The following is a 27956-nucleotide window of genomic DNA, read 5'->3' as shown; positions in this document are numbered from 1 at the left end:
AGGGACTACACATTGCACAGCACGGTCAAGGGAGCCCTGGGGAGTGATTCCCCCGTGACTCCGAGGTGGTGAGACCAGTTGGTGTTCCCTGCTTAGTGTCTCACAATCCTGCCCTTCTCTGACTCAGCTGCTGCTCACACTGAATTCTCTTGTGTCTTCTTGCCTCATCTTTTTTTTTTCATAAATGTGTATCTTTGTTTCCAAAGCTTTCTCCATCATGAGAATCACTGTTTGTGGCTGCAAAGCACCACTCTGACTTCAGTCTGCTTTTGCATCCCTCCGTGGCTTTGTTCTGCCTTGCAGAGACCATGTTTTTCCCAGCTCTCCTCAGGTTTGCCCCATTTTAACCACCTTCCTGTATCCCAGAGTCATCAGTACTTCTTCAGTGCATCAGTGCCACAAAGCTCAAATAGTCCCTGTCTGCTGGCAGCACTTTTGTTTCCCAGTTACAGCCCTCTTGGGTAGGAAGGGGTCTGTCTTAGAGAATACATCTTATTTTTGGACTCTCATCTTCAGTGTGCTTTCACAGCAGCCAGCAGCACTGTCTGCCAGTGGAACAGGGCACTGGGGTCTGTCACACATTGTCCCCCATGGGGTAGGAGGAGAATATGGGATCCTTATGCTAGAGCCAGGCAAGCAGAGGTACAGGGGATGTGCATCTGGGCAGAACGTTCATGGAAAAGAGGAAAACCAAGCATGGACCTCCTGATGGAGTCTCCAGCTGGTGGCTGAACCCCAGGGCTGGCTTCTCCCCACAGTGACAGCTTTAGTAGGTCTCCAAAAACTGCAACATTATGAATATTCAGTGCCAATGAAATATGTACAGTATGGTAAACCAGGGTGAGGGATCTTGAGGGCTTGATGAACTTTGTGACAGCGTTACTCTGTTGTAGGGCCACGACTGATGCAGGAATTGATTTCTCAGCTCAGGCTTCACCATTTGAGCAGAGTTCATCCCTGTTTGCTTTTCATAATAGCATTATTACACCTTGCTGGCAGCAGGACGAGGGAGAAGCAACCACACAGCTTTTCATTCCTTGTGTGCTCCTGTGCAATAATCAGCGGTGGTGAACACCAGCCTGACAGGCTTGGATTTTGTCTGTCTGAAATGTTATCAGCTGATTTATCATGGTATTAACACTAATGTAAAAGATTCCTGGTTTAACTCAGAATTTTCCAACAGCTACAGGATGAAGACCCAAAGAGTTTCAATATTAAAGAAAAGGGGGGATAAAGAGCAAAGCCATGCTGCAGTAGCAAGAATACAAAAAGATGCATCTTTAAACTTTTCTTTTTCTCCTGATCTACTTTCTGCATGACTCATGAGCTGGGCTCTAAAATGGCCTCCAAACATGCATGCATAATTTTGCACATCCGAGTGTCTGCATATGCAGTGCTCTTAAATATCCCGAGGCTCTGGCTTTGCTGCTGGGGCGGAGCAGGGAAGGGGCAAAGGAGCTCATCCCCAGAAGGGCCCAAATTTGTGTTAGCATCCCTTCCCTGATGGCCTTACCCACCCTTCCAGGTGCTTTGGTCAACCACCAGCATCTGAGCAACCTGTTCCTCTCCACAGGTTTGTTCTGGGCTTGTTAGCTTGGAAAATGTGTCTGTTTTTAGTGTTTTGTTTTGGTTTGGTTTTTTTTTTTTTTTCCTTTGGGGTTTTTAGGTCCTCTTTTCCTATGAAAGGCATATTCATGGCAAGAAGACAGGGGTTTTATGAGTACATTCTGAGTGTATTCTAAGAACTAGCTGGACAAGGGAGGTCTGAGAGAGAGCCAAGCTTTGGAAAAAGTCCCAAATGAAGCTTTAGAAATGAGGCTGTGAGCACCTTTGGGTGATGGCATTGCTTTTTTTTGCTTTTTACCAGTATGGCAGTGGGTCCTGCCACCTCTGCTCATGGAATCTGTAAATAAATAGGCTAAGAATGAAATCCACTAACCTTTTTGTCTTTTTCTTTCAGTGATTCCTGATGGAAACCCTTTTAAAGCAGTCATCTTATCTGTGCTGCTCATTTTTGTAAAATAATTAAGAGCTCCTAAATGTCTCGTAGGTGTTAGAACAGGGTTTTCACCCTCTGGAGGGGATGTACAAGCTGTTTTCAGCTGAGGTAATAGGGGCCAGTTAACAGTCAGTCAAGGCTGGCTCTTTCAACAGTTTATGATAATAAACCCCAATTTTAGGGGCTGTGTGCAGGTGACATCCCCATTTCTGAAGGTGGCCTCTGTGTGCAGTGATTCTCAACACGTGTTTCAGTGCTGCTGTTGGCTGGGGTAGGGTGAGCGTACCTGACATAGCAGAAAGGTGTTGATTTGATTAAAATCTGCCTCTATTGTCTGGCAGCAGCCCTGAAGCCCCCTTTTACCCTTGCTTCTTGCAGAAAGAAGTGCAATTTTCATTCAGCATAGATGTTTCCCTTTCATCCCTGAAGCTAATTTTTTTTTTTTCCTGCAGCAGTTTTGGTGAAATTATGTATCACTTGTGATAATTCATTTTAAAAATTCCTGAGCTGTGTGGCGTACTTTCATGAAAATTCATTTAGATAAAATTAGATATTATTGTTTAATGAGGTGGCATTTCAATTTAGACCTTGCATCATGCATATACCAAGAGTTTTTTATGGAATAGTTAGGTTCATTTGAGTAATAAAGGCTGAATCATGGGGGCTTTAATTCTTAATCGCTGTGAGGATTGTTATCTGTGGGATGTGAGCTGTCTTAGTGGTATTCAATCAAGTGTCCACTTAGCCGTGACCAGAAGTAATTGCTCCCAAGTGGGTTGCACAATGACCTGTTAATACTTGCTTTGACCCTCTGACCTTGTCTGCCCCATTGTTTAGGATTTTATAGCGAGCGAGTCTGCATTTCTGTGGGGTCAAGTAGATATCTGAGGTCAAACATTTTCTGATTACTCCATAGTGTACACTGTAAGGCTGTGGGGTTGTTGCATAGCAATAGTCACCGCTCCAGAGCAGGACGCGCGGGGTTGGGAAATTGTCTTCCTGAATGCATGTAAACAGTTTAATATTTTACTGAAAGAAGTTCATCTTGTAAATTAGGTATGAATAATACATTTGTAATTACTACTCATGTCTTTAAACACTTGTGTCTTAATTGGCTTGGGTATTTTTTTAATGTATTTGCGTTTTGTCTGGGAAGTTAATTGTAACTTGCAGAGATGGCAGGCGAGTTGCGTAGACTGGGGATGGCTTCGTCCTGCATCCCTGTGGCACCTGGGCTTGTGTCAGTGCTTTTGGAGGAGTTGAAATGGGGATTGCTTCATCCTTGCCTTGAACTGCTGCCACAGACTATTTTATGTGCCTCTCACAGCCTTCCAGAATTAGTTTGACCTACTTGTTGATGACTGCGACCCGTGGCCAGTTGGGATGTCCTGTATTAATTTATTGCCGTATTTAAATGTTGCTGGAAGTGTGGTCATATTGTGCAGTCATTTGCAAGGGGACTGGCCGTGTTGTGTAGCTGAAATGTGGTATTTTCTTAGCAGTGTATCTGGCACAAACAAAGCCTTGGTATTGTTTGTAGCACTACTCCCTCTTTTCATGTCGTGTTTCCTAAGTTCAGTAGCCAAAACACTTCTGCACACCCTTCAGCCTTGTGGGTCAGCTTTGCTCTGAACTAGCTTACATGCCCATCTCTCTGCATTGCATCCCAGTGCAAATATTTTGATCATCACTCCCTGAGCAGGGCTGGTGGGATGACACAAAGCAGTTGGATCAGGATACAGTTTGGGGACAAACACAGCTAGCGTTCCTCTGAGAGAGGCAGACTATAGGCAACTGAGTAAGCAAGAAGCGAGTGCGAGAGACAAAATTATATAGCATATGTGGGGGAGAAAAACAAAACAGTGACTCTGTTCCCACTGCCAGAATATTTCAAAACAAACAAACAAGAGCGCACAGCGAAGCACGCCTTGCAGCAATGGGAACCTGTGGGTTTTCCTCACTGTGCCTGAGGCTGTGAGTGGATCTGCTCCTGCCAGAATGCTCTGGAGAGTTTGGACTGTCCCTGCTCCGATTCTCGCTTAATATTGCTTCACTGGATGGAGCCATCTCCTGTCCTGGGGCCTGCAAATATCCCTGGTAAGCAGGACCAGGAGTGGGGAGCTTCAGCCTCCTTCCCTCTGAGCCAGTCGGGTGGGGAGGCTGTGGGGTGAGTACTGGAAAGACAGTAGTTCTTACAAAGTGCATGTTTAGGGTGGATGGTTATAAGAAAAGTGTATCAGGACAAGAGCAAACAGTGCCACGTTGTGCTGTGGAAGCAAAACTTGGATATTATGTAAAGTTTCTTCCCTGAAAGGATGGTCAGGTGCTGAACAGTCTGCCTGGAGGGGTGGTAGAGTCACCATCCCTGAAGTGCTCAGAAAATGTGTGGATATAGTGCTGAGGGTCATGGTTTAGTGGTGAACGTGGCAAAGCTGGGTTAATGATTGGACACTGGGTCCCACACTGGGAGAAAGATCTTGTGCCCAATCGAGAAGAAACAGAATATTTCTTAACTTTCAAAAGGAATGCAAGCTGATGCCATGGAAATGAAAGATACCATTCAACACCGATGCTGCAACCTTGATCTTGTTTTGGTTGCGGGGTTTTTTTTTGTTTGTTTGTTTTGTTTTTGTTTTGGTTTTCATTTTGTTTTTAATGTGGGAAAAGATCTGAGATGTTACAGAGGGTTTTGGGCAAGCCTGCATTTCCCACACGCTTGGGTCTGTGCAATGCCTTTGTAGGTGGTGTGTGGTTTGTGTCAGTCGTCAGTCAGGTGCTAATGGTGATAGAGCTGCATTCAGCCTCTGAACCCAGCGCTGAGCACACTGATCTCTGCAAGCACATTTATACAAGCTGGGGGAGCTGCAGGCTTGTAGCCACAGTTTTCAGCCATCTCTAGAGTTCCATTCTGTAGCTCAGGCGAAGGCAGGATTCCACTTCAGCCTCAGACATTGCTGTGACGAGCCCTTCCTTTGCTGTGATATCAATTTAGCTATTTCATCTTTTCCCCTGCAGACTAAGCAGCAGCACAGATTGGCTGTTATAATTAATTTTGTGCAGGAAGCAAGAGCTGAATGTTCCAGCACCTCCGATTTTCATTTTGGTTGAAGAGGGCATTCCTCATACCTGCTGCCCTGCTGCTCTTCCAGTTACAATCCTTTCAAGGAAAATATGATGCTTCTCATGGGACTGGGTCTGGGATTGAAGATGAAAGGTTTAGGGGATTAGTGTAGCATCCTTGTTGGATGCAGATTGGACCAGCTGTTGATCCAGGTGAAAAAAAAAATCAAAAAAATCCTATGACAGTTGTTGCGGCATTTTGTGGCACTTTGAGCTTCTGCTACAACTGGTTGCATCTTGTTACTTTTCTGAATCCATTATCAAGACTGCATCACAAGAAAGTGAAACTCCTGTGTCAGCCCAGCCATGTCCTCACGTAATAACGGTGCCGTGTGTCTCCTTCCCTTAGTCTGTGTTTTAAAAAGGTTTTTTTGTTAATGCTATGTACCTGTTAGTGTGGTCTTAGGATGTCTTGCAGAGCTGCTCCTGCCAAGCACTGAACAGCCCTAAGAGTTGTCAAAACTTTAAATGAGAACCAGTGGCGCTCGGCACCTTCCAGGATAGAGCAATTTAAAACAGGAAAAAAAAAAAACCAAAAAAAAACAAACCCCGCACAACAAAAAACATGAGATGTAGTTATGCAAATTATGACCTTTAAATGCATTTTATATTTGGATTGAAGTTGTTAATGCATTCTTTCCAAGTTCTGTCTTTTCAGTGCAATTCTGCTTCAGGTGCTTCTCCTTTGTGCTGGTGGAGCCGAGCGGTGCCGGCGCTGCGGAGGGAGCGCGGGACACGATCACTGGGAAGAGCAGCCGCCGTGCTCTGGGATGGGTAGTGCTCAGTGAGAGAGGAGCCTGAATAGGTGGATTTTAATTTCTCTGGAGGGTCTGAGCACGTTAACTAGATGGCAGATTCCTCATTAGCTAGATGGATTAAAATTGGTATCGTGGCTGATGCCTATCCTGACTAATATGTGTAAGTAACAGCTCGCTCTACTAGAGCTATTGGATGTGGCTTGGGTGGAGGAGAGGAATTGGCTTCTGCGGAGGATATTTGCAAAAAGTCACATTTCCACCATATGTTAGCAGGAGTCTCTTTGGATGCAGGTTTTGGATGGAGTCCTCTGTTGCTGTAATCTGGTTTGTCCTTTTTCTACCACTAGTTCTGAATCATACCAACTACTTGGACTCCTCTCTGTTTCCTGAAGGACAGCGGGAACATTTCTGCTGGCTCAGCTGCCTTTTGCCTTTTACTTCATCTTGATGAAGAAGTAAGGTCTGGAGCACTGAAGGAGAAATTTTGTGTCAGTAAGGAGTGAGAAGGGCTGGAAAAAAAAAATCAGGAAATTCTGCCAAATTAAAAAAAAAAAAAGAAGGAAGGCACCATGAACCTCATCAATCCTGATTTAGGTCTGGCTTGTGACAAATCATTATGTAGGAAGGGAGATATCCCTTTAATTTTTAATAGCTTTGCTGTGAAGTTTTATTAGGCAATAATCTGGATCCTGAGTGGATAAAAGATAAGTGTGAGGGCCAAGTAATTCTTTCCCCTCCTGTGCAGCTGGGAGAGGGAGAGAGGGGTCATGGTGAGGCAGCTGCCTCCTGAAGCTCAGAGCAGCATCCTTCAGTGTGCCACAGGCTCACCAAGTACTTCCAAATGGATGTTTACAACATAAATATGTTCAGGATGTGGGTAGCGAGAGAAGTGTGGGAATAGACGCGAAGGTGCATGGGAGTGGGGATGCGAAGGGGGAGGTGTGAAGAGAGCCAGGAGAGTGTGATGCACATTTTGCAGATAACTTCTCGTCGGGTACCTCCTTCCAAAGCCTGGGTGTGGACTGGCTGCTCCTACCAGCGTGTCCTGGGGCTCTCTGTTCACTGCAGAGAGGTTCTCCCCCCATCTCCCCATCTCTGCTCACCTCAGCGGCCCCTTGCTTCCAGAGCGGTTTATTTCCAGGGGCCAGCGGCTGATAATGAGCGCACGTTGGTCAAGTAGCTTAATTTGTAGTTTGGTGGTTGGTGGTTGGCGTTTCTCGCCGTATTTCCCAGGCGCTGAATGCAATAGACACTTCACTGGCACTTAATAAAGCAGTGCAGGGCACTCCTCGATAATACAATCCTTATGCCAGCCCGGCTGCTAAACCCAGGAGTCCCTCAGGCAGTAGCAGACAACTCCACTTGGCGTTGCTGCTTGTTTTACTCCTGTCTCAGATGACTAGGCAGCATTTCAGAGATTTTAAGGCAGTGTGTTATTGCAGTATCTGGGATGAAATTACCACTTACAGATGTAGAGGTGACAATCTGACTCCCTTTGGCTGTTGAGCTCCGGTGGCTTGGCCAGGCTGGTGGTGTGGGGTACCTTCATTACACTGTGACAACCAGCAGAAATGAGCATCTGGCCCTCTCTTGTCATTTTTCCCCTTCTTTTTTTGAACATCTGCCCGCCTGATTGTTTTCTGGTTTTGTTATTTTTTCTTCCTTTTTTTTTTCCTTTTCTGTGGCTCTTTTAATTTGTGGTGAATGTGTATTTAATGTAAGTAAGATGTTAGCTTCTGTCTAGTTTTTCAGCGAGCATTCCAGTAATTACTGGAGTACCTTTGAGTGCTACAGCTGCTATTTTTAAGTTAGGGAATCACATTTTCCAAGCATTTATAACTGAACTCACACGGGTAAAACTTGGCATTAAGACTGCGGTCCCATATATCTTATTTGGCCTTGATCCTTTAAGTTAGTATATCAGTTTTGTATTTGATTGAAATGGTAAAAATGGCTTCTTGCTGCTTTGGGTGGGCTTGTAGTGGTGTGTTTTATCAAATTGTTTTAATTTTTAAAAAATTCCGTTGGTTTGGGCCCTGAAATTACTTTTTTTTTGGACCACTGCTGCAGGCTGGTGTCTCTTTTCTTTTTTTTTCCTTTTTTCCCTCCCTCTCTGTCATCCTTAGCCCTTATTAGTGTGAATCAGTCACTATTATTTTAATATTACTTGGGTTTTTTTTTATATTGCGTCTCCAAGGAACTTCTCAGAGCGTGGTTTGATCCTTTCTGCTGATGTCAGGCAATCTCTTCATGCCAAAGGATGTTGGCTAAGGCCAGGCTTCCCCCCTGTGCCCTCGGTGCTGTGAACTCAATTTTTCCAAGTGCTGCTGGAGAGCTGCACGCCAAGTTCCTGTTGATTTTAGAAGATTTAAAAAACAACCACCATGGTTTTAAATTCAGCTTATCCCTCATCACAAAGAGATGCATTCTGTCCATAGGGTTGGGATGCCCCTGGGTTGGCTGGGCCGTGGCAGTGCTTTGCTGTGCATTATTGGAATGCTGGGTGGATTTGATGTCCCAGTGCTGTCGTCACAGCTCCAGCCCAGAGGCTGCTCTGCAGCATGAACTGGCTCGCTCTCTTTTTCTCTCCCTTTCTTCCTTTTCAAGCTGCATTGTCTGGTCCAGAGGAAATACAATTTCTGCATTTTTTTCTGCTCAGAAAGTGTTGGCTTCGTGCTGGTTTTATTTTTGTTTTTGTTTTTTTTTATTTTTTCATTTTTGAAACTGTTTTCTGGCACTTACAAATTGAAATGTAACAAGGGGGGGAAAAAAGCCCAAAGGAAGAGATCTGAAGTTTGATCTCTAAACATACTTAGTAGATGGGGTGGAAGTTACAGAGCTTTTCTGTGGAGGAAATAAGGTACAATGTGTGGTTTGTTTCTGTGGGCAGGTGTGCCAAATGTGGGGCAGATGAGTTAACAATAAAACCTAAAGTGATTGATCTGGTAGAGCTAAGGACTTAAATAAATTATATTATTTTGTAATACAAATGTAGTGAAAAAGTCATAGAACAAAAGTCTAAGAGTACAGCTGGACTTAATCAACTCCTAGTATTAATTTATACCATTGATATCAGCAATAGTTTTATTCCCATTTTAATATTTGAGCTGCTTAACTCTTATTTGTGATAAATGTTCCTTTTATTGGACGGGTAAAATGATGTCTCACATGTAGTTATGCTTTGATGACATGCTTTCAGGAGAGAAATGTACAAACTTGGAGGATAGATGGTGGAGTTTGACTTGAACTCTGGTTTCATTTCCATTTTACTGGAAGTTGGTATTTATAGGACCTGCAGTACTTGGTGCTCCCTGCTTCTGCCATGGGAGACAGATTCAGATGCATGAGCCTGGAGGAACACCCATTTCTTTTCCAGGATCAATGAGGTCAGGAAAAGTTGTGCAAACTCTTTTTAAGTGGCTGTTCTAAATTAGAATAAATCTCTGTTCCACCAATTAAGCTTTGAATGCACAGCTGATACTGCTCACTATTTTAAACAAGCGGCATAATAAACACAAAAAATGAAATATTTCAGAGAAAATACTTGGAGGGTTGAGACATTAATTTAGACATTAATTTTCTCATATACAATCTGTTTCACAGGGATTTAAAAAGCATTATTGCCGCCCTGGGTACACTGGAATAAAGATGAAACAGCACCAGGGAATGACTGTCCTGTGAGCTGTCTGCAGGATGCTCAGGGACAGAAAATGACCCAAAATGTCCTGCCTCTGGGTGTGTGGTGGGGTGGGTTCCCCTGCCCCAGGACCTGCAGGGAGAGCATCCAGACAGGACTGTGGATTTTGGCTCAGGGGCGTTTTTAGAATCGCTTAAACTCGGGGAATTCATAACTTTGGAATTCGGCAGCTTTGCACAGCTCCGTGCATCTGCGCCTCCGCCAGCGCACGCCGGCTTCCTGCCTTGCTCATCCTGAGCATCCCGGGCTGAAAACCTCGTGATTACCAGCCCCACTCACGGGTTTGGGCTCCCAAGCATCTTATCAGCAGCCCTGGGACGGTGAAGCCGGTCACTGGAGGGAATGGCAGTGCTGGGGCAGCCCAGGCCGGGCTGGGGCGGCTGCTCTGTGGTTTGTTGTGTCTGGTTTGGTTCCTACTTTTCAAGTTGCAGTTGCATTTGGTCATTGGAAGCTTATTTTCCTAGTCTGGCCAAGCCAGCAGGATCCCCGTGCGCTGCAGGGGAACATAAAACATCAGCCTTTAAGCTGGAGTGCTCAGTAGATAAGGATTTTAAGACTCTTGCATCATGCGCTGTGTCTTATGGGCTTACTTAGTATACTCCATTTGATTTAATTTAGATATTGAATAAGGAGAAACACTTTAAAAGCCAGAAAAAGTACTGCACGTTGTAGCGCCTCTTCTTTCCCCATTGCCTTAAAGACAGATGGCCGGGAGGGCCAGCTTAGGCTGTGATTACATTTATTTAATTGTAGGCAGTAACAGGGTGTTTTCAAACTGCTTAAAAATGATGTTACGCCTTATCTGCAAAGTGTTTCAAAAAGCCAGCTAGAATTCCTTGGCCTTTGTTTTCTTTCTTCTTTTCTGTGACTAAAGGTAAAGAGTAAGTTTTCAACCTTTTCAAGGATTAGGAAACGTGCAAAATTAGTGGATTATTTCAATCATGTGCATGGGGGAAGGCATGAAAGTCAGTCGGCGGCTCTGCCAGTGGTCTTCCCCTTCATTTCCCATCCCATAAATAGAAATACAAACTGCAACTGAGTTGCTGTAAATGTAGCTTGAGCACTGCTGGGTAGCCATTTATCCTGCTAGAAGGTTTGGTTTGCTGTGTATTTGTGTTGGCAGGATTGGGGAAGGCTGGGGAGCAGGAGGTGCTGTTGGATGGCGTTCCCAGGAAATTGGGGGACCCTCTGGTGGGGTTGGACGTGGTGGCTGTGCTGGTGTCACCACCCTGCAGGAAGCTGTGACAAGGGGCTGCTGTCTGTGCACAATATATTAGCAGAACAGCAGACCTGCCCCAGAACATTTCAGTGGAGCAGTGAGCGGGGAGCTGGCAAGAGAAATGAAATATTTGCAAGTCGTAAAGGAAGCGGGTTCGGGGGTTCTGAGGTGGGACTAGGATTGTTTGTAAAGATCCCTCAGCTGGCCAAGATGCTTGTGCTGGATTTCATCACTGTAACAGGCTTGCGTGCCTTCCACTAAACACCACAAAAAGTGCCTTTGGATTATAACAGATTTGCATTTATTATTTTATATAGCATATATTTATATAATACGTTCTTGAATTCATTTATATATATAGATAACTTTGCATTTGAGATTATTAGTTGTTGCATGAATCTTCACCACCCTGCAGTAATCATGGCACATTCTCTCTCAGTCAGTGAGAGCCTGGAAGATCTTCAGAGTGGGTGAAAATTATCCCAGACATAGGTTTTAAAAAAAGAAGGGGGGGGGGGGGAGGGCAAAAGGAAAGCAGGCCTCCCAAAAGCTGTGGTGGAACCTGGTATTAGCAAATGCTTCTAGGAAGTTTGACTGAGAGCCATATGGCAATGTGGGGAGTATTATCCATCGCTCCAGAAGTTGGTCTCTGAATCAGCCTATTGACTTCAGCAGCACTTAATCATGTGTTTTAGTTCTTCTTTGAAAAGGCTTGCATTCCTGAATCATGTCCTCCGATTTTAACCACTAGACGGTACTTTGTTGTGTGGTAGCAGACAAGTTCAGTCATATTTCTGTGACTAAGTTTGCAAGTTGTGACTGCATCACTTGTGAAGTATGCTGATGAATATTCCCCTTCTTATCAGAATCCAAACATTTGCTGCTGTTCCTGAATTTTAGGGTGAGACTCAGTCACTTCTGGGAAGGAGTTGGTGGGATGCTGTGGGATACTTTAAATGTTCTGTGTTCATCTGTAGCTTTGTGGATGCTGTGGTGGAAACAAACAGAGGCGAAACCAGTGATCTCAAATTACTGCCTTGAATTCTGCTTTCAAAATCCCTGAGTGTTGGTGGTGATCAAGCCCATAAAATAAACCGAGAACTAGTCATGCGGGTCCAAATTTGGATTGTATTTGGATGCTGAAGGGACTGCGGAGCCTCAGATGTGGCTCTGCTGTGTCAGGGGTGATTTGGACTCTGGTGGAAGAAAAGGTGGGTTTGTGTGTCTTTTTGGGATGTGCTAATTTGTGTCCATGGCATCCACAAGTGCCCCCTGCCCTGGTGTTGCTGCACAGGTGGAGTTGCCAGGTGCCACCTGTGGGCTGCAGGGAGCCAAGTCTGGGTGCCAGGAGGTCCCGTGCGGATCTTTGGGGGAGGTTTGTTCCCCTTTCTGCTGCAGGAGTTCCTGGGGATTCCTGCTCTACTCTGTCCATTATTAAAAGGAAACTCAGGGCAAACCCCTGTGCCACTACCTGGCTTGGCACACAGAGTACAAAAATCCCTGTCCCAGCCCTCTCCTGGGGAGGGGGTGCATGGGCTTTCCTTTCATCCCTAAGATTCATTATATTTCAGCAGAATTTTTTGTCTCACCTTTCTGTGTTTTTACAGCTAGAGCAGTTTTTACTTCCCAACTTTCAACATCTGGAATTCGGTTTCAGTTTATTAAAAAAAAAAAAAATTCATAATCCGCAGTCTGGATGAAACACCAATGCCTTTGTATTTGTCCGCAATTTTTAGTTTCAATTTTGTATCCTTGGTAAATGCCAGAAGTCCCAAGTAGTTGCGTGTTCAGTAGCTGCCGTTCCTTAGGCTTAAGCTTTTTTTTTTTTAATTGATTTTTTTTCTTGTTAGACACTTTTCTAATTGGGGATAATACCAAAATGATTAATCAAATTAAGCATGAGAGCGAAGTGGCTGGTGCACAAAGCTGTGTATTACTGCTGGGTTCAGCAGTGAGGTTCTCTCCCTGTAGCTGTAGTTCCTTAATGGGCCTCTTAGGCTCTGTTGGTTTTTTTTTTTTAATAAGGTGCTGTGTAGATCCCATTGACTTCAGTTGTTGATTGGGATGCCTGACAGCCGGGAAATTAAGCCCCTTCTTTGTGACTGAGTTGAAGGCCAGATTTTCAAGGATTTTCGAATGCTTAGCACCCATAATTGGTGTTGTTTTTTTTTTTTTTTCTTTTTTCTTTTTTTTTTTTTTGGAAAAAGTTCACTTCTCATTTGGACATATAAATAAGGGTGAGAGATTATGCTACTTGTAGCGACTGGTGCTGCTGGGATATAATGAAGTGTCTGTCTTTAGCACAGCCTGACTAATGAGCTGGTTACTTTACTGTCCCAATAAGTTTTGTTCTTCTGCATTTCTGCCTTGCTTGCGGATGCTGAGCATTCCTGTATATTCCGCTCCTGGAGGAAAAACTTCCTTGCTTCAGCTGCATTTTTCTGTGTTTTCTATAGTGATTGTGAGGGACAAGGAGGGGGCAGAATGAGTTGAGTAAATTAGACAACTGTTGGAAAAAAAGGGGGACATGCAAAATCAAGTGTTCTACTTGCGTAATCTGTTTAACACCGGCGAGCCTCAGAGCCTTGTGGGACACAGGAATAAAAGGAACATCTGTGCAGACCACATGGCATGCTCCAGAGGAGCCCTCCATCCCAGGCAGCTCTGCTCTATTTGCAAATAAAAGCTCCAACCAACATCAAAAAGTTGAGGTGGATCCCAGCTGAAAGGGGAGAACAAATGTTACCACTTGGTGCAATGAGGTTCCCCTTGCAAGCAGACTTTGTGGTCTTTTTAGGGATGCTTTGGACATGTGTTTCTAATGCAGTTTATTTAAAGGGGGGGAGGCAAGAGGAAAACAGGGGGGAAAAGGAACAAGGTTATTTATTTTGGAGAAAAAATTGTCTGTATTGAAACATTTTAGCTGATCATCTCAAGCTGCAATCAAAATGTATTAGGTAGAAATACGAATAAGAATGTTTGGAGTTTTTTGGGGGAGTATATTTTGTTTGATTGGATTTTGGTAGTTGTTTTTTTTTTTTTTTTTAGTTGTTGTCGTTTCTTTTCTCTTTTTTTTTTTTTTCTTCCCCCCCCCCCCCCCCCCCCCACCTGGATGTAGACATCCTGAGATCCCAAGGTTTTCCTGTTTGATCTTACTCCCTTTATTTTGCTGCTGGTTCTGGTGGCTTATAAACAGCTCCGTGGTTAGGCAGAGCCCTGGGTAGCTCCTCTGGCCTCCCTCCCCCAGGACACTCGCCAGAGGGGAGGGTAAACAAGCCAGCAGTACATTTTATTTCCATTTGGAACCTGTTAGAGTGCAAGGACACTTCTAGTTTCGGGTTTTAGGTTTTCTAGACAGGCTGTTTTTAACAGAGTCATGTATCAGCAAGCCTGGTAATCTGTATCAAGAAGGCACGTATTTTTTAATATGTAAATAGGAAAGGATGGTGTTTCATCTTTATTCCAATGTACCCAGGGTGGCAATAAAGCTTTTTAAATCCCTGTGAAACAGATTGTATATGGCAAAATTAATGTCTCAACTCTCCAAGTATTTTCTCTAAAATATTTGAATTTTTGCGTTTATTATGCCGCTTGTTTAAAATAGCGAGAGATATCAGCCGTGCATTCAAAGCTTAATTGGTGGAACACAGATTTATTCTAATTTAAAACAGTCACTTAAAAACAGTTTTGTATATATGTATACATGGGCACAACTTTTCATACAGTTGTCTGTTTTGGAGCAGTCTCTTAGGCACTGATGTACAAGTTGAACCTGTTTTCTTTTGTGCAACATGGCTTTGAGAAATCATTAGCTAAAACAGGGTTCTGTGGTTCCAGTGCAGTCAGTAAACAGCCTGACATGAGTCGTGTGTGAGATGATGGAAATTCTGCCTTTGATCAGGCCTGGGTTGTGCCAGATACAGTCCCGAGGTGTGTGTCAATGCATTTGTGGATGTATTCATGTGTTGGTGAAAGCTGCTCTAATGAAAATTTGGCCAAGTAGCAAAATAACCTGTTCATCAGCCATTGCCACAGCAGGATGATGATGGAAGAGCACAAAAGGAACTGCAGCCATGTGCTCATTCATGTCACCCTCCTCAGGCAGGGCATGGCTATCTGGAGATGCTTGGGATAGTCCTCCTCCTTTTTCAGTCACATTTGTCATTTCTCTTTATTTCCTCAGCCCCTTTCTGACTCGTCCTGCTCCTTGCCATCATTTTGTAAAGACTTTTTCTCTGCCATCTGTTTTCTCCTTTAAGCTGGGCTCTGTTCTGATGGCCCTTGAGGTGTTGGGGGGATGTTTTGCAGCTTTGGGGGGGGTTGGTTCAGGTCACCTGGCCAGATCTGTGTAGCAGTCCCTGACTCGCTCCAGTGGAGCATGGAAATTTCAGATATACTTTCTTGTTTTGCAGCCACTTGCTGTTTTCTCCCTGCACCTCTTCTCATTCCCCTGTGCACACAGGGATGCCTCTGCTGCCTCTCAGGTGTGTCCTGCCCTTTGCAGAGCTCCCTCACACCTAGGCAGCCCTTGGCATGGGTGACACTTCCAGCCTGTGCCACCCAGGCACTGCTGGCTGTGGTGCTGTTCCTCTACAACATAAACTCTTCAGTGCATCAGGAACTTCAGTGCAGCCAGTTTTGGAGTTTAATGTAGAAATGATGCTCTGGGTTCCTTCAAAAGCCCCAGGAGCAGCTGGACCCCAGGGTGGAGATGCACAGAGAGAGGAAAAGGTGAGGGACCTCATGCTGATGAGATGAAGTCCACAGTGATCTGCCCGATTGTCTGAGCTGTGTGCCACTGCCTTTGAGATTTAAATAGTGAAATATTAAAACTTGTCTTTCAAATCTGCTCAATATTACAAAGATTAATTTTTGTTGGGGGCAGATTAATAGGTTTCCTATTCTGATTAATACAGTGATAATAAAAACGTTGTGATTGCTGGAATTAATGAAGCCCAGATTCCTGTTTCAAGGTTTGATTGACTTTGTACTTCAGTTATGTTAAAGCTGCTGCATCTCATTGCCCCTTATCGAGCTGGTGCCTTCGAAGAATCTGTATGGGAGCAGGGCAGTGCAGAAGGTTTGTGTTAGAGGGCTGTATTGGAGGCCCTGTCAAAAAATCTTTTGGGGAAGGTTTGCCAAAAATTGATCAAGGGTTTTGCTCATGTTGCAGCAGTATTAGAGTTTCTGTGTCTTTAACCCAGAGTGCTATTTTTGTGAAAGTTGTGGAAGAGGAGTGGCCAACTCAAATGTGTGGGCACATCATTAAAAGCTTCAATTTGTCAATGCCAGATCGAACTCGAGTGTGTGGGCAGATCATTAAAGGCTTGAGTTTATCAGAACCGATCTATAATCTGTTCCTCTCGCTCCTCCACCCTCCCCCCCAGCAGTGTGGCTTGTTTCTCCAGGTTCTCCAGCACTGAGGTCCATGGAGGTGCCCGAGCTGGCTGTGTGCCCCTGGGCTGTGCTGGGCTCCCTCCTGGCAGGCAGCTGCTGTGCTGGGCTCAGCCTGGAGCAGTGCCTGGAGCCAGCTGGCTCTCGGAGACGGCCGATCCATGGGTTTGGAGGCCACCAGTGGGGCAAGCCCTGGAGTTCATGCCGTGAGAACTCGTGTCTTTGGGAGCTCTCTGCTCCCGTTAATCCAAGGGATTCAAAAGATGCAGGTGGGGCTGGGTGCAGAAAGTACATGGTGATCATGTAGGCTTTGTTCCCTTGGGAAAACTGGCTGAAGAAATGTTTTGTGGAGTGAGGTCAGTTTTTGATGGCGTAAGAAGCATCAGTTTTTCCAGGTGTACTGTCAGAGTTCAGGGCAAGCTGCATGGAATGTCTTTGCCTCCTCCCTGTACTGCTTCTTATTCCTCAGGTAGGAGCTCCCTCAGCTTCCAAATCTGCTTGCTGGCACAAGGATGCCAAGATATTCCTTATGTTGTGAGGAGGGATGTGAGGAGGGATCTGCAGGTGAGGACAGTGCTTCTGTACACTGTAACCCTCATGTTCTGCAGACCACATATATTATTTAGACAATAATTTTGCTGCAGAAGCCTTGAACATTAATTTTTTTGGCAAGCAGTATCTAAAATGAGCCTCGATTCCTCATCTTCTAAAAAGGGCTAATGATACTTTCCTGCCCTACAGATGTGTCATGGATAAAGATTAGTTGAATTCTGTGGTGCAGCAGGTCAGCTAGAGAAATCTTGTCCCAACATATGTAGATGCAGCTTTCTGCTCAGCTGCAAACCCATCTGCATATCTGTCATCAAGCACAGCAATAAAGCAAGGCTCAGATGTGTGTTTCTGACACTGCTCTGTTGCTTCTCTCAAGTGCTCTGCCCCTCATGAATAAAATACAACCAGTGCAAGATGCAGGTCACTTTTGGTTTGCAGGTATTGCAGAGTCTCCAAGAAAGAAGTCGTTTTTAGCATAAATGCTGTTTAAAAACCCCTTTTGGATCTATTTTTATTGTGTAGCACAGTTTTGTAATAGGGTCACATAGGCCCTATATTTAGATTTCTGAACCCTTGTGATCTTTGAGCCGTTGCGCATTCAGCAAAGAATGGGAGAAAGCCCCAGGGCCAGAGGAGTACCTGGATTTTGTCTTACAAAATTTCATGCAGTTGTTGCTAAGACAGAAGCTTCCAGATGTTCCTCAGGAAGGCTGCAGTGGACTGCCAAAATAATTAACTCCATGAGGTTAATTTGGGGCCAGCAGTACCTGTCCCTGTCAGAGTGTTGGGGGGTATGGGAAGGCTGGGAGCAGCCACTGCCTTGGGGATGCTGTTGAGGATAAGGACTGAGGATTGAAGGGCTCAGAAGCACCAAAGGTGATTTTTGCTTTCATGATTTTTCTTTTTCGAGTGTTTCAGGGTGTTTTTCTCCATTGCACAGTTGGCTTTGTCCCCTGGGGTTTATGCTCAGGTCCCTGTCGTGCAGAGGTCCTTGGAGCAGAGGCTCTCCCAGGTGTTGGTGCATTCATTCGGGCACAGTGTGCCCTTCCCCAGTTTGGGCAGGCACCAGAGCTGCTGTTTAAATCCCATGTGGTTTCATAGATGTGATGCAGAACAGCCCTGGGAACACCTTTGGTTGTATTTCTGAGTATGAATTGTTAGTCAGTGCAGATACTGTATCAGTGAAGATATTATACATCTTATTTTAAAATACCCTTATTAGTAAAATGGGTGTTTCATTTGTACAGGGAGCAGCTTCCTCTGAGCTAAGCTTAAGCTCAATCTGTGTTACTAATAGCTGGGGAAAAAAACATACTAATTGGTATTTCTTAACTGATGTTTGCAAGTTTTGCCTTTCCAGCCTGAACATCAAATAGTTTTTATATGTGTTTTTCCTTATCTCAGAGGAAAGATTAATGCTAACAAGAGGTTCTACATTTTATTAAGGTTTAATCAGGATGCAGTGAGTGAAGACAGAGAGTAAATAGTTCAGAAATTCAGAGAGTGTTATATTTTGATAATGCAAAGTAGGTTAAAGTATCTGGATTTTGTGCTCAGTACAATGTTTTCAGGCAGAATGTGGATTTGGATGGTGACACATTTTGGTATTTAGAAGGAACATAAGCTCTCCTGTCGGAGGAGCACGTTGCAAATGTGAAATAAGCATTTGTCTCTAAAAACCTTTCTTAATATTGTAAGTTTTGGTTTTATTTAAAGCCAAATAGAGTCTGCTGTGTGATAGTTTGATACACAGACATGCTTCTGTAATGCTCCCCCCAGCTCCAGCATTTATAACCACCTTTTACTTTCAAAGGAAAACGATAGGCTTTGATATGATTCTAACTGAGTGAAGTTTTAAAACATGTTTTTGTCTTGCAGTCTCCTGAGAACATTTTTTCTGAGTGACTCCGGCTTCCAGACACATTTGCCATGAGAAGGGTTCCAATCCTTTCCTGTATTTGCCCTGAGTCATGAATGGATATGTGTGATGCCTGCAAGTAAAACTGGTGAGTTGTCAAGGCTGAGTTTGCAATAACTCTCACTTATTCTTTCTTACCAATTATCTTTCCCTCAGTTCTTTTTCTTCCCTTTTTAATAAGGTGGGAGGGGGTTGTACTGTCTGTGTTTACAGGCCAGTCACCACTGTTCTTAAAAAAGCCCAAAGCAACCTTCATTGGCATGAAATAGCAGAAACATCAAATATTACCTATACAGAAAAAATACTCTTTTTCTTTCTTTCTTCTCTTCATCCCCCTGAATTCTGTGAACTGTAAGGGCTTTGGTGGTGAAACTGGAGTTCAGTCATGCAGGCAGAGCTACTGCCCAAAACTGAAGCCTTGCAGACAGACAGAAACTAAACCAAGCTTCTGTGGGCAATTCATGTAGTGATGAAATATGGATATGGAGAGGTCTCCTTGCCATCATGTGTCACATGGTGGGTTCTCAAAGGAGCCATTGCCAACAGATAATTAGCTCCAGCATTTGCTGCACTTGCATCCCAGTGACAAAATGGTGTCACTGGTACACAGGAGAGCTGTCCTGCAGCGTGTGCTTCACCTTGGTGCTGCTGCCCAGCCTGGGGGACACGGGGACAAAGCCTTCAACAGCCTGTTTAGATCAAGCTCAGGAGGATGCTGGAGTGAGACCCCCTCCTCTGTTAAGGGGCAGTTGCCTTTCCTGGTGGGGTTACCCCCAAGAACCCATGGTCCCTTCTGTGCCATGCAAAAGGTAGCTGTGCCTTTTCCAGCTGTCCCCATCCCCCAGGAACCTGGCATGGGGAGCTTTCCATGCCCACTCCTCTGACCTGCCTCCTCCTGATTGCTTCTCTTTATAACTGGGGTGAGAGGAGGGGCAATACTAGTTTGGGAAAACAAGAATCATCTCATTCTGCAGAGAAACTGGGAAGTCTGTGTAAGAAATCTTTCAAACCCAGGAAATCTGCATAATTAAATTGTGTAGGAATTGGGAGCACCAATTGTTTTTTTAAATAAATTCAGGTTTCTATTATATATTAAATATCCCTCTGTGTGTTTGAAAATGCATTTCAATTCAAAGATTATAAAACCTGAGAAATTCATACATCAGTGAATTGTGATTTTTTTTTTTCTGTTTCCATTTTTTATTTTTTTTTCCAGAGGTAGCATAATTACCATGTCATTTAGCAAAGATTATAATAGCTGCTCAGTTTTCACCGACTGGTATAGTAAACAGTTGAATAAACCCATATGGCAGCTCAAAGTGTGCATAGAGGAGAGGGATTCTTACCATTTCCTTCATGTCTGAATTACCAGCCTCACTGATACGACTGAGATCCCCAAATGGGGACCAATTCCAGACTTCTCCAGTCATGCAAAAATTTCTCACTGCTCTGTTGCATATGAATCAATTGATTTTAATCACGGTGGTTAGGTAATTAATTATTTCTTTGTGCCTATAAAGTATGCATGGGAAACGTGGGGTTATATGCAAGGTACATGCCTCGATTTAAAGCACATTTGCTTAATGCCTCTTTAGTAAATGTAAATAATGCCTGGGGTCAGAATCTCAACACCCAGGTATTGTTAAGGATGGAGGCCCTTCTAAGGCTGGCATGGGTGAAGTGTGCCATCACTGGGTGCTGTGACAGCCCCATGGCACTGCTTGTAGTGGCACTTTGTGTCTGGTCTCAGGGTGGCAGACAGAAGGACCAGAGTGTTTCAAAGCATCCACTTGAAATACCAGGTTGAATTATGGAGGTGTGGAGCATTGGCCAGTCAGCATCTGAAGTAAAGACAAAGAGTTGAAGTGACGTGCCCTCTGGATACCTTCACTATTAAAAAATAAAAGCAATGAGAAGAAGGATTGTTAACTCCCTCCAAATGCTGGCTTGAACAAAGAAAAAGACTCGCGCTACTCCTCCTAAAATTCACTTACTTCCAGTTATCTTAAAATTTTCATGTCACATAATAGCTTTAAAATACCTTCTGAATGCATTAGACTCTCTAGGTGCCTAGGAAATATTGCAGAATAATAATACCAAATGACCAAGCATTGAGCATTCCCACTGGAAAGGAGCAGTTGGCCCAAACTGGTGCTTGTGTTCATCTTAACCCTGATGTACGACCAGCCCTCCACCATAATTCTATCAAGAGATGGTAAGTTGCCTAGCAATGTGCTGACTGCAGAGGGTACGTGTCGAGCTAATTCAGTTTTTGTTCTCGTTTTCCTTGAGAGTTCAGCTTAAAGGAGTGATCCTTTCTCCAGCTGCAGCAAGAGCCACTTCTCGGCCGTCTCTCTTGTTCCCCACTCAAGTGTCCCTGGTGATGTCAGGAATTCATTCACCGCCGTGCACGCCTTAAAGGTTTCCAGCTTATTGAGTCGCCAAATGTGGTTTCTGCTGATTGTGTAGACTGAATACGTAGGGCCTTTCGAAGAGGCAAGGGTTTTATTTAAAGCAGAGAGTTTAGTTGTATACCATTTTATGGCAGGCAAAGGTCATCTGGGGTAAGCAGCCAGAAGAGCGAATTGCCTCATGGCAGCACCTCGGAAAATAAGAGAGAAAGATACAGTAAGAGGTTTTAACAAATTGCTCGTAGTTATGAATTTTTAAAGTTGAGGAGCTGGTGCTGTGTACGTTTTTAAATTGGAGATAACCATGCTTGTAGGATAAATTGAGTTAAGAACGGAACAAATCAAAATAATGGGGTGGTACTAAAAGCCTGGTGGTGCTGCCGGCGGCGCTGAACACCGAGCAGACAGCACATCAGGGATCTGCTGTGTCCCTGCCCTGCCCACATGGATTGTGGGCACCTTTCCTAGCAGGGCCCCTCTCCTCCCTCAGTCCTCCCCTCTGGTTCCTGGTTACAAACAGGGCTGGATTTGCCCTTCTGGTGATACCCAGGAAGCAGGAGCCAGAGGGGTTTGTCCATGGAGCAGGGGTGGGTTCCCCTAGATTGTGCTAACCCAGATTGGTGTCAGTGGGGTGGGGGGAGCTCCAGAAGCCCAGCCTGGCATCCCCTGGCAGCATTGCTCAGAGGGAGAGGTGGCAGCAGCCCTGAGATGTCACTTGTGTCCTGCAGGATGTCTCTTGCTCCTTGTGGCATCAGTGGCTCCAGAAAGACTTTGTTTTTCTAAAACTTTTCTGTCTGTGGAACTTTCTCAGTGGCAGGGGGAGGAGAGAAGAAGTAATTTTAACAATTTAATAAAGTACATAATGTAAGTTTTATAAGCTGGTGTGAATGCTCCTAAGTATTTTGGTCTTTTTTCATAACACAATGAACCTAATATTGGTAAAAATACAGATCTTAGCTGCCACCATAAAGAGAGGCTAGATTTAATAAACAGTTATGAATGTTGGCAGCTGCCTATCAGATTGTATAACATCGGCTATAGCACATGAAGACAGTGTCAACTTACATTTTATCTCAGAAGTATTTTCAAAGCATTTATTTTGCTTTCTCTTGAGTCCTTAACCTAATTCAAGTTATATAATTGGCGGAATATTTTTCCACACCGCTAATTGGCTGGGTGCCAGCGTGGAAACCATTGTATGACTTGATGATGATCAGGAATTAACATGACATTTGCGTGGTGGTAATGGAATACATTAGTAATGTAATTCATGACTGTAAGAAAGAGACCATCATCTCCCACCTCTGATCAGCAGGAGGGGCTGGGAGGATGATGAAATGCTCCCAGCAGGCACCTCACAGCAGTGGCTGGCCAATCTCGATGTCAAATTTAGTTTTAAATTCTTCAGACAAAGCTGTAATGCTTACCAATTAATTACTACAAATGTCAATTAAAAATCTACCAAATAATGCAGTAAGATTAAATTTCAATTAAAAAAATTACATTTAACAAGGAAGATACAACATTATTTTAATGAATTCTGCTGAAGGTGACAGTTTATCTAGATATATTTATACCGTGTAGGTGGATCTAAATTCATTGGATGATGTTAACCATGTTACTCAGTGTACATATTAGTTTTGAAAATTATTTCGACTTTGGCTGTGTCCTGGAGGGGCTGGGGCATCAGGGGGCATTTCTCTCACCAGGAGAAGGGGGAATTTCACGCCTTCCCAGTAAAAAAATCTTCTCACACCTAAAATGAAGGCTTTAGTGCAGAATTCTATCCTGACCAAATCTGTGGTATTTTTCAGTGCTTTATATTTAGAAAAACAAATAGAGCATTTTTGTTGTGGCAATAGAGCAAGCAGTGACTTTTCTACATCTATAATGATTTCTTGGGACAGTTTTTTAAGTAACCTGTTTTATCATACAAATAATACCTATTATTCCAGTAAATCACATAACAGGAAAAGATTTTGCTTTGGGAAGGTGGTAAACTTAAAGTCCTGGGCAGAGCTTTTAGCTGTAGGGCTTTGCCCTGGCTTGGAAGAGGTTGTGAAGGGATAATTAAAATCTCCTTGTTGATACTTGAGATGCTTGCAGGGATATTTTGAACCAGCAGAAATGTTGTGGGGCATGTGAAGTTGTGAGTTTGCAGGTGTGTGTGCCAAAAACTCTTGTAAAGCACCTGTACCTCTCTGGATGCAGAGTGCTAACAGAGCAAAGTGGGGCTTGTAGCTGGAGTTCTCTGTGGCAGCAGCTTTGTTTTTATTGCTCAGGGCAGTTTTTGGGCTGATGGAGATTGAGATGCTATGGGAAGGCATGAGTGCCTGCAGTCGCCAACATGGCACAGGGGCAGAGCTGGGCTGTGCAAGTGGCTTTCTTGGTACTAAAGTATTTATGAGATCTGAAAAATACTTTCTCAGCTTCCTTGAACTTCTTTTCTGAGAGTTTTTATTATGTTTTCACACCGTCGTGTCTAGGTAAGAGGGAAGACATAATTGAAGGAGCAGATTTTATGTGTCAAGCCAGCATGGAAAGAGGTCCCTCTCAGGGACCAGAGGCTCCTTTTCCTTGGCACTGTTGTGTCTGGAGCTATCAAATTTCAGCAGGTTTTAACTTAAAATAAAATATAGAAAAATACACTGTGAATGCAGAAAATCAGGGAAGCCAAACAACTGCTCATGGCAGGTTGAAGTAGTGATATTCTCTTCAGTAGACAGGTCCCTTAGATGCTGCTCAGGCTTTGCCCATTGGTGGGTGAATGCAGCAGGCATGATCTGTCTCACTGCTGCAATTCAGATACCTCTGGGTATTGGTAACAGCTTTACAGGATCATAACTGCTTCGTGCTATTATCTGATAAAACTATCACCAGCAGGAGATGGGAGACAGCTTTTTTTTTTCCTATAAGGGCCTCAGAAATGGATGATGTGGAAGTGTAAGAGCAGTGGAAACATTCTCTCACCAGTCCTCACAGACAGAAAGGTGATGGAGAGGAAGTTAGAGCAAGGCAGAATCATTTCCTCACCAGCAGCCAGAAAGCTTTAAACCCAGGCAGAGGGGGAAGAGTGGGAGCACATAACACCTTTCTGCCAGGAGATAATGGTGTGAGGAGCTTGTGGGTTTGGGGCACCCCCTGGTCAGACAGTTAGGTGGCAGCTGGAGCTCCTGCTCTTAAAAACCCATATTTGCAGGGGCTTTCAGCTCTACACAGGACCAGTCATTTTCTGATTTGAGTCCCTGGAGAAAGCTCTTGCTCTGGCTGTTGTTTGAGAAGAGGTAATACTGCACAGCAGGAAGAGAGCACCTTCTGTATCCCAGGTTCTGCTGCTCCCATGAGGAGCTTGTGCCCATCCCAAGCACTCATGGTATGTGGGCTCCTCCTTGGGGTGTCCCACGATGAAACCTGTGCCCATCCTGAGCACTTGAGGTGGTGTCTGGTCTCCTCTAGATTTCCTACAGGTGAAAATTTTGCCTTTGGTAGGGAAAATGCATCTCTATTTCTGTAAGAGTAGGCCAAACACCTTGAAAGAAGAGTCTTTGACTTTGGAGAAAATATTTATACCTCTTTGGGTTTTTCCTTTTTTTTTTTTTTCCTTAGTGTAGGGTTATGCCAGCTATATTACATTGAGGGAACACTGAGCTGGGGGAGGAAACTTAAATAAGCTGCCCTCATATTGCCAGTTTATTCCCAGCTTTCATCCACTGATTTACATGCCATCTGAAATAAAAATACCCAGACTTCAGTAGTTTGTTTACCTTTGCTGGTTTCACTGTGGGGCGACCAGAGGAGATGCAGAAACTGTTCTGGCTCTGACATTTGCATGAGCTCTGAGGTTGGGTGAGAGGAGACAGACACTGTGCAAAGGGGAAAGGCAACAGGGTTTATTAAGTCTTTGTCTTACCCTGGTTTATAATATTTAGACAAAAGCAAATCTCTCCAGGGAGGCCTTGTGAAATGAGAGAGCAGGGGAAGCTCTGTGAGCTGATGGCAGATTCTGTCCTCGTCAGGTGGGGTTGGGTGGTGGGATGCTGAGGAGGGGGCTGTGAGGGTCAGGCACTCAGGGGAGTCCTGGATTGCTGCGTGGGGAGGAGGATGTGGACTTAAAGTACTTGTGTAGGACAAAGTCTTTATACTGTCATGACAATGCTCCAGTGGGGAACAGCCTGAAATGCTCTTTGTCTTCATTAATACTTCTTCCCAGCAGAGCCTTAAGAGATCGTTCTCACGTTCAGATACACAGGGAAACCGAATATAGAGTTGTTTGTCATGAAAATCCCATTTATATACAGAGGCTGTAAAATCCCAGATGCTGAGCTTAGAGGGAGGCTGCTCTGTCATCAGCCAGTCGAGGGGAGAGTTGACTGTAAAACTGGGCAGTAATTCCCTCTTGACAGGGGTGTGGTGGTTCTGTCTTCAAACAACTTCGAGAGCCTGCCCTGCCAAGCCTTTATGGATTTTGTTCTCACAAGCCAGGTAATAGATAAGTCTGAGCAAGGAGATAGATACAGATATAGATATATATGAAAGGAAGACCTTTGCTCTAGGAAAATATCCATCCTTGCTTTTTAAAGTCTGGTTCAGGATTTCAGGGCAGAGCATCTGAAGTGTTTGGGGTCCTTTTGTTGCAAAGGAGGTGCCGTGGGCCTGGGGCTGCTCTTGACAGCTCCCAAGCATTCAATATCCCCTTGATTCCAGGGCAGCAGGATGTGACCCTCACAGAAAGACAGATGGCACTGGGGAGCTTGATGCTTATTGTTTTCAGCAGAGCTCTACTGGAACCAATAAAGTTGCCGCCACCACTGCTCGGAGCAAAAGTGGCTACAGCTGAACAAGAGACACAAAATTATCAATTAAAAAAGACATCGCCAAGCCCATTATTTTACTGTTGAAAAAACATCCTCCTTCCCAGTCTTGTTTTTTCCCCACATGGAGTGAATCTTTGGGATATTAATGATCCACTGTCATGTTTGTTTAACATATTTTTTTGGCAATGCCTTTTTAGGGTCGAAGCCTGAAGTTTTTCTCCATGTGTTTCAGCTAGGGAAAACTCCCAGTGTCTCAATGGGGCCTCTTCTGAAACAAATGAAGACTAATTTTTCTCAACTTAATTGGGAATTTCATCTGAATAAACAGAGAAAGGCCCAGGCTTTGTTTATATAAAATATCATGAAATGCTAGTCTGCTGAGCAGCTGAATTGTTCTCACCCATGAGATTTCTCATGAAATTGGTGGCCAGAGCCCTCCACAATGGCTCAATTCTCACATGGGCCATCACAACCCCATGGTCTTCCTGCCTCATCCTTTCCTTTTCCTGGATGACTGCAGGCACTTGAGCACAGCTTGGGAGCTAAAGACAGTGTCATTTTGGGAGATTTGGCCTTAACCTGAAATTTCCATGTTTTTGTGGGTTTAAGTCAAACCTTAATACTACTTCAGCATAATGTTTTTGTGGTTTAATGTTCTTACAGTTTTTTACAGTGTTTCTTTTAAATTCTGTCACTGAAGTGTATGAGAGTTGACAAGTGTAAATATGTAGTTAGACAATTTCAAAAGTGTATTATTTACTGATCGACCATAATGGCTCCAAAGGAACCATTATACTCAATCATATCATGTCACTCTGTGGCACTTATTATGATGGTAATATGGATATGCATATTATTTTTTTTTTTTAAAGCATGAGAAGCGTTATTGTGCATGTGTAAAAGCTGTTTTTAATTGTCAGTAATGCTCTGAGCTTTTTTTAATACCAAGAATTTAAACCACCTATGGCTACCAGCTTGCAAATTGTGGAAGCAAAAATCCATGTCTTTAGGAGGATGGAAAAAGCCATGCTTGAGATTTATAGCAATGCAACTGTGCATCTCCTTAATATGGCTCTTCTATAGCTTTTTTAGATCCGAGGGCAACCTAGAACCCTAACCTGAGAGCCTGGCAGGTAAAAGCTTTCCATTTTATCTCTGCAGCTTTCATCTGCTCCTGTAAGCTCTTTCCCTGACTTCCTAATTGTGTTTGCAACATTAGCAAATGGGCGGTCTGAAAATACCACGCAGTGCAAGTCACGTTAATTCAGGGACCTTTTTTCTTTAAGGTGTCACAGAAGATGTCTTTTTGTAGCACCAGAGCAGAGAAAGAAGGAGAGAAGGCAGAATGAGAGCAGAATGTGAACACTGAACCATGTAAAATAAAAGAAAGAGACAAGCAGAGAGCTGGGAGGGCTAAATATGCTCCAGCCTTTCTGAAGAGCTGGTTTCAGGAGAGAGAGAGAGAGAGAGGGAGGCAAGAGAGCGTAAGCAGGAGCTTGCCTGCTAGAAAATGTCTTTTGTGGAGAAGATGGGAGGAGAGTTTGAGTTTTAGTGACTGGAGGTGAGGAGCTAAGGTGCGAATTTGGCATGGCGCACGGCAAATCGATCGCGGAGCAATAATTAGAGAGAGGAGGAGGAATCAGAAGTGTTTCTTAACTTAGAAACAAGGATGTGACTGGCTGCTGGCTGTTGCTACTTGGAAGCAGGTAAAAAAGAAAGGAATCTGTTGGGCAAAGTCCTCACCGCAGAAGACACAATGAGAGTGAAATCCAGCTTGTGGTTGTTGAAGAGAGATGTGGGAAAGGAAAGAACAGTGTTGTCCAAGAGGTCTGCATTGTCCAGCAGGGCAGTGACCCCCTCTGCAGGAGCTGTCCTGGTGCTGAGTCCTCCCTGGGTGTGCCAGTGGGAAAACCTCCCGCTGGAAATGCATTTTGCTGCAAATATGGAAGATTAACCATAAGATGCTAGAATGAGCCAAATTTGAGTAGTTCAGGACAAGAAGGATATACAGGCTTGAACTGGTAACAGCCAGATTTCCTTGCAGTAGTTTTTAAATTAATAAAAATAAGTTTTT

The 27956-nt window shown here is 44.0% G+C and overlaps 1 protein-coding gene across 7 annotated transcripts in view; it reads left to right on the top strand.

Annotated features, from left to right (window-relative positions):
• Positions 1 to 27956, top strand: part of FOXP1 (forkhead box P1) — a 378956-nt gene that overhangs the window by 26419 nt on the left and 324581 nt on the right. For all 7 annotated transcript variants that reach the window (XR_009487903.1, XM_059856810.1, XM_059856811.1 and 4 more), the window contains exon 2: positions 18618 to 18745. The gene's annotated coding sequence lies outside the window, so the exon portion shown is untranslated. The remainder of the gene's footprint in view (positions 1 to 18617; positions 18746 to 27956) is intronic.

This window comes from Haemorhous mexicanus, chromosome 11 (genome assembly GCF_027477595.1).
Source record: "Haemorhous mexicanus isolate bHaeMex1 chromosome 11, bHaeMex1.pri, whole genome shotgun sequence".
Classification (NCBI taxonomy): domain Eukaryota; kingdom Metazoa; phylum Chordata; class Aves; order Passeriformes; family Fringillidae; genus Haemorhous; species Haemorhous mexicanus.
Note: the sequence above shows the minus strand (reverse complement) of the source record. Positions and strands in the feature narration are given on the sequence as shown.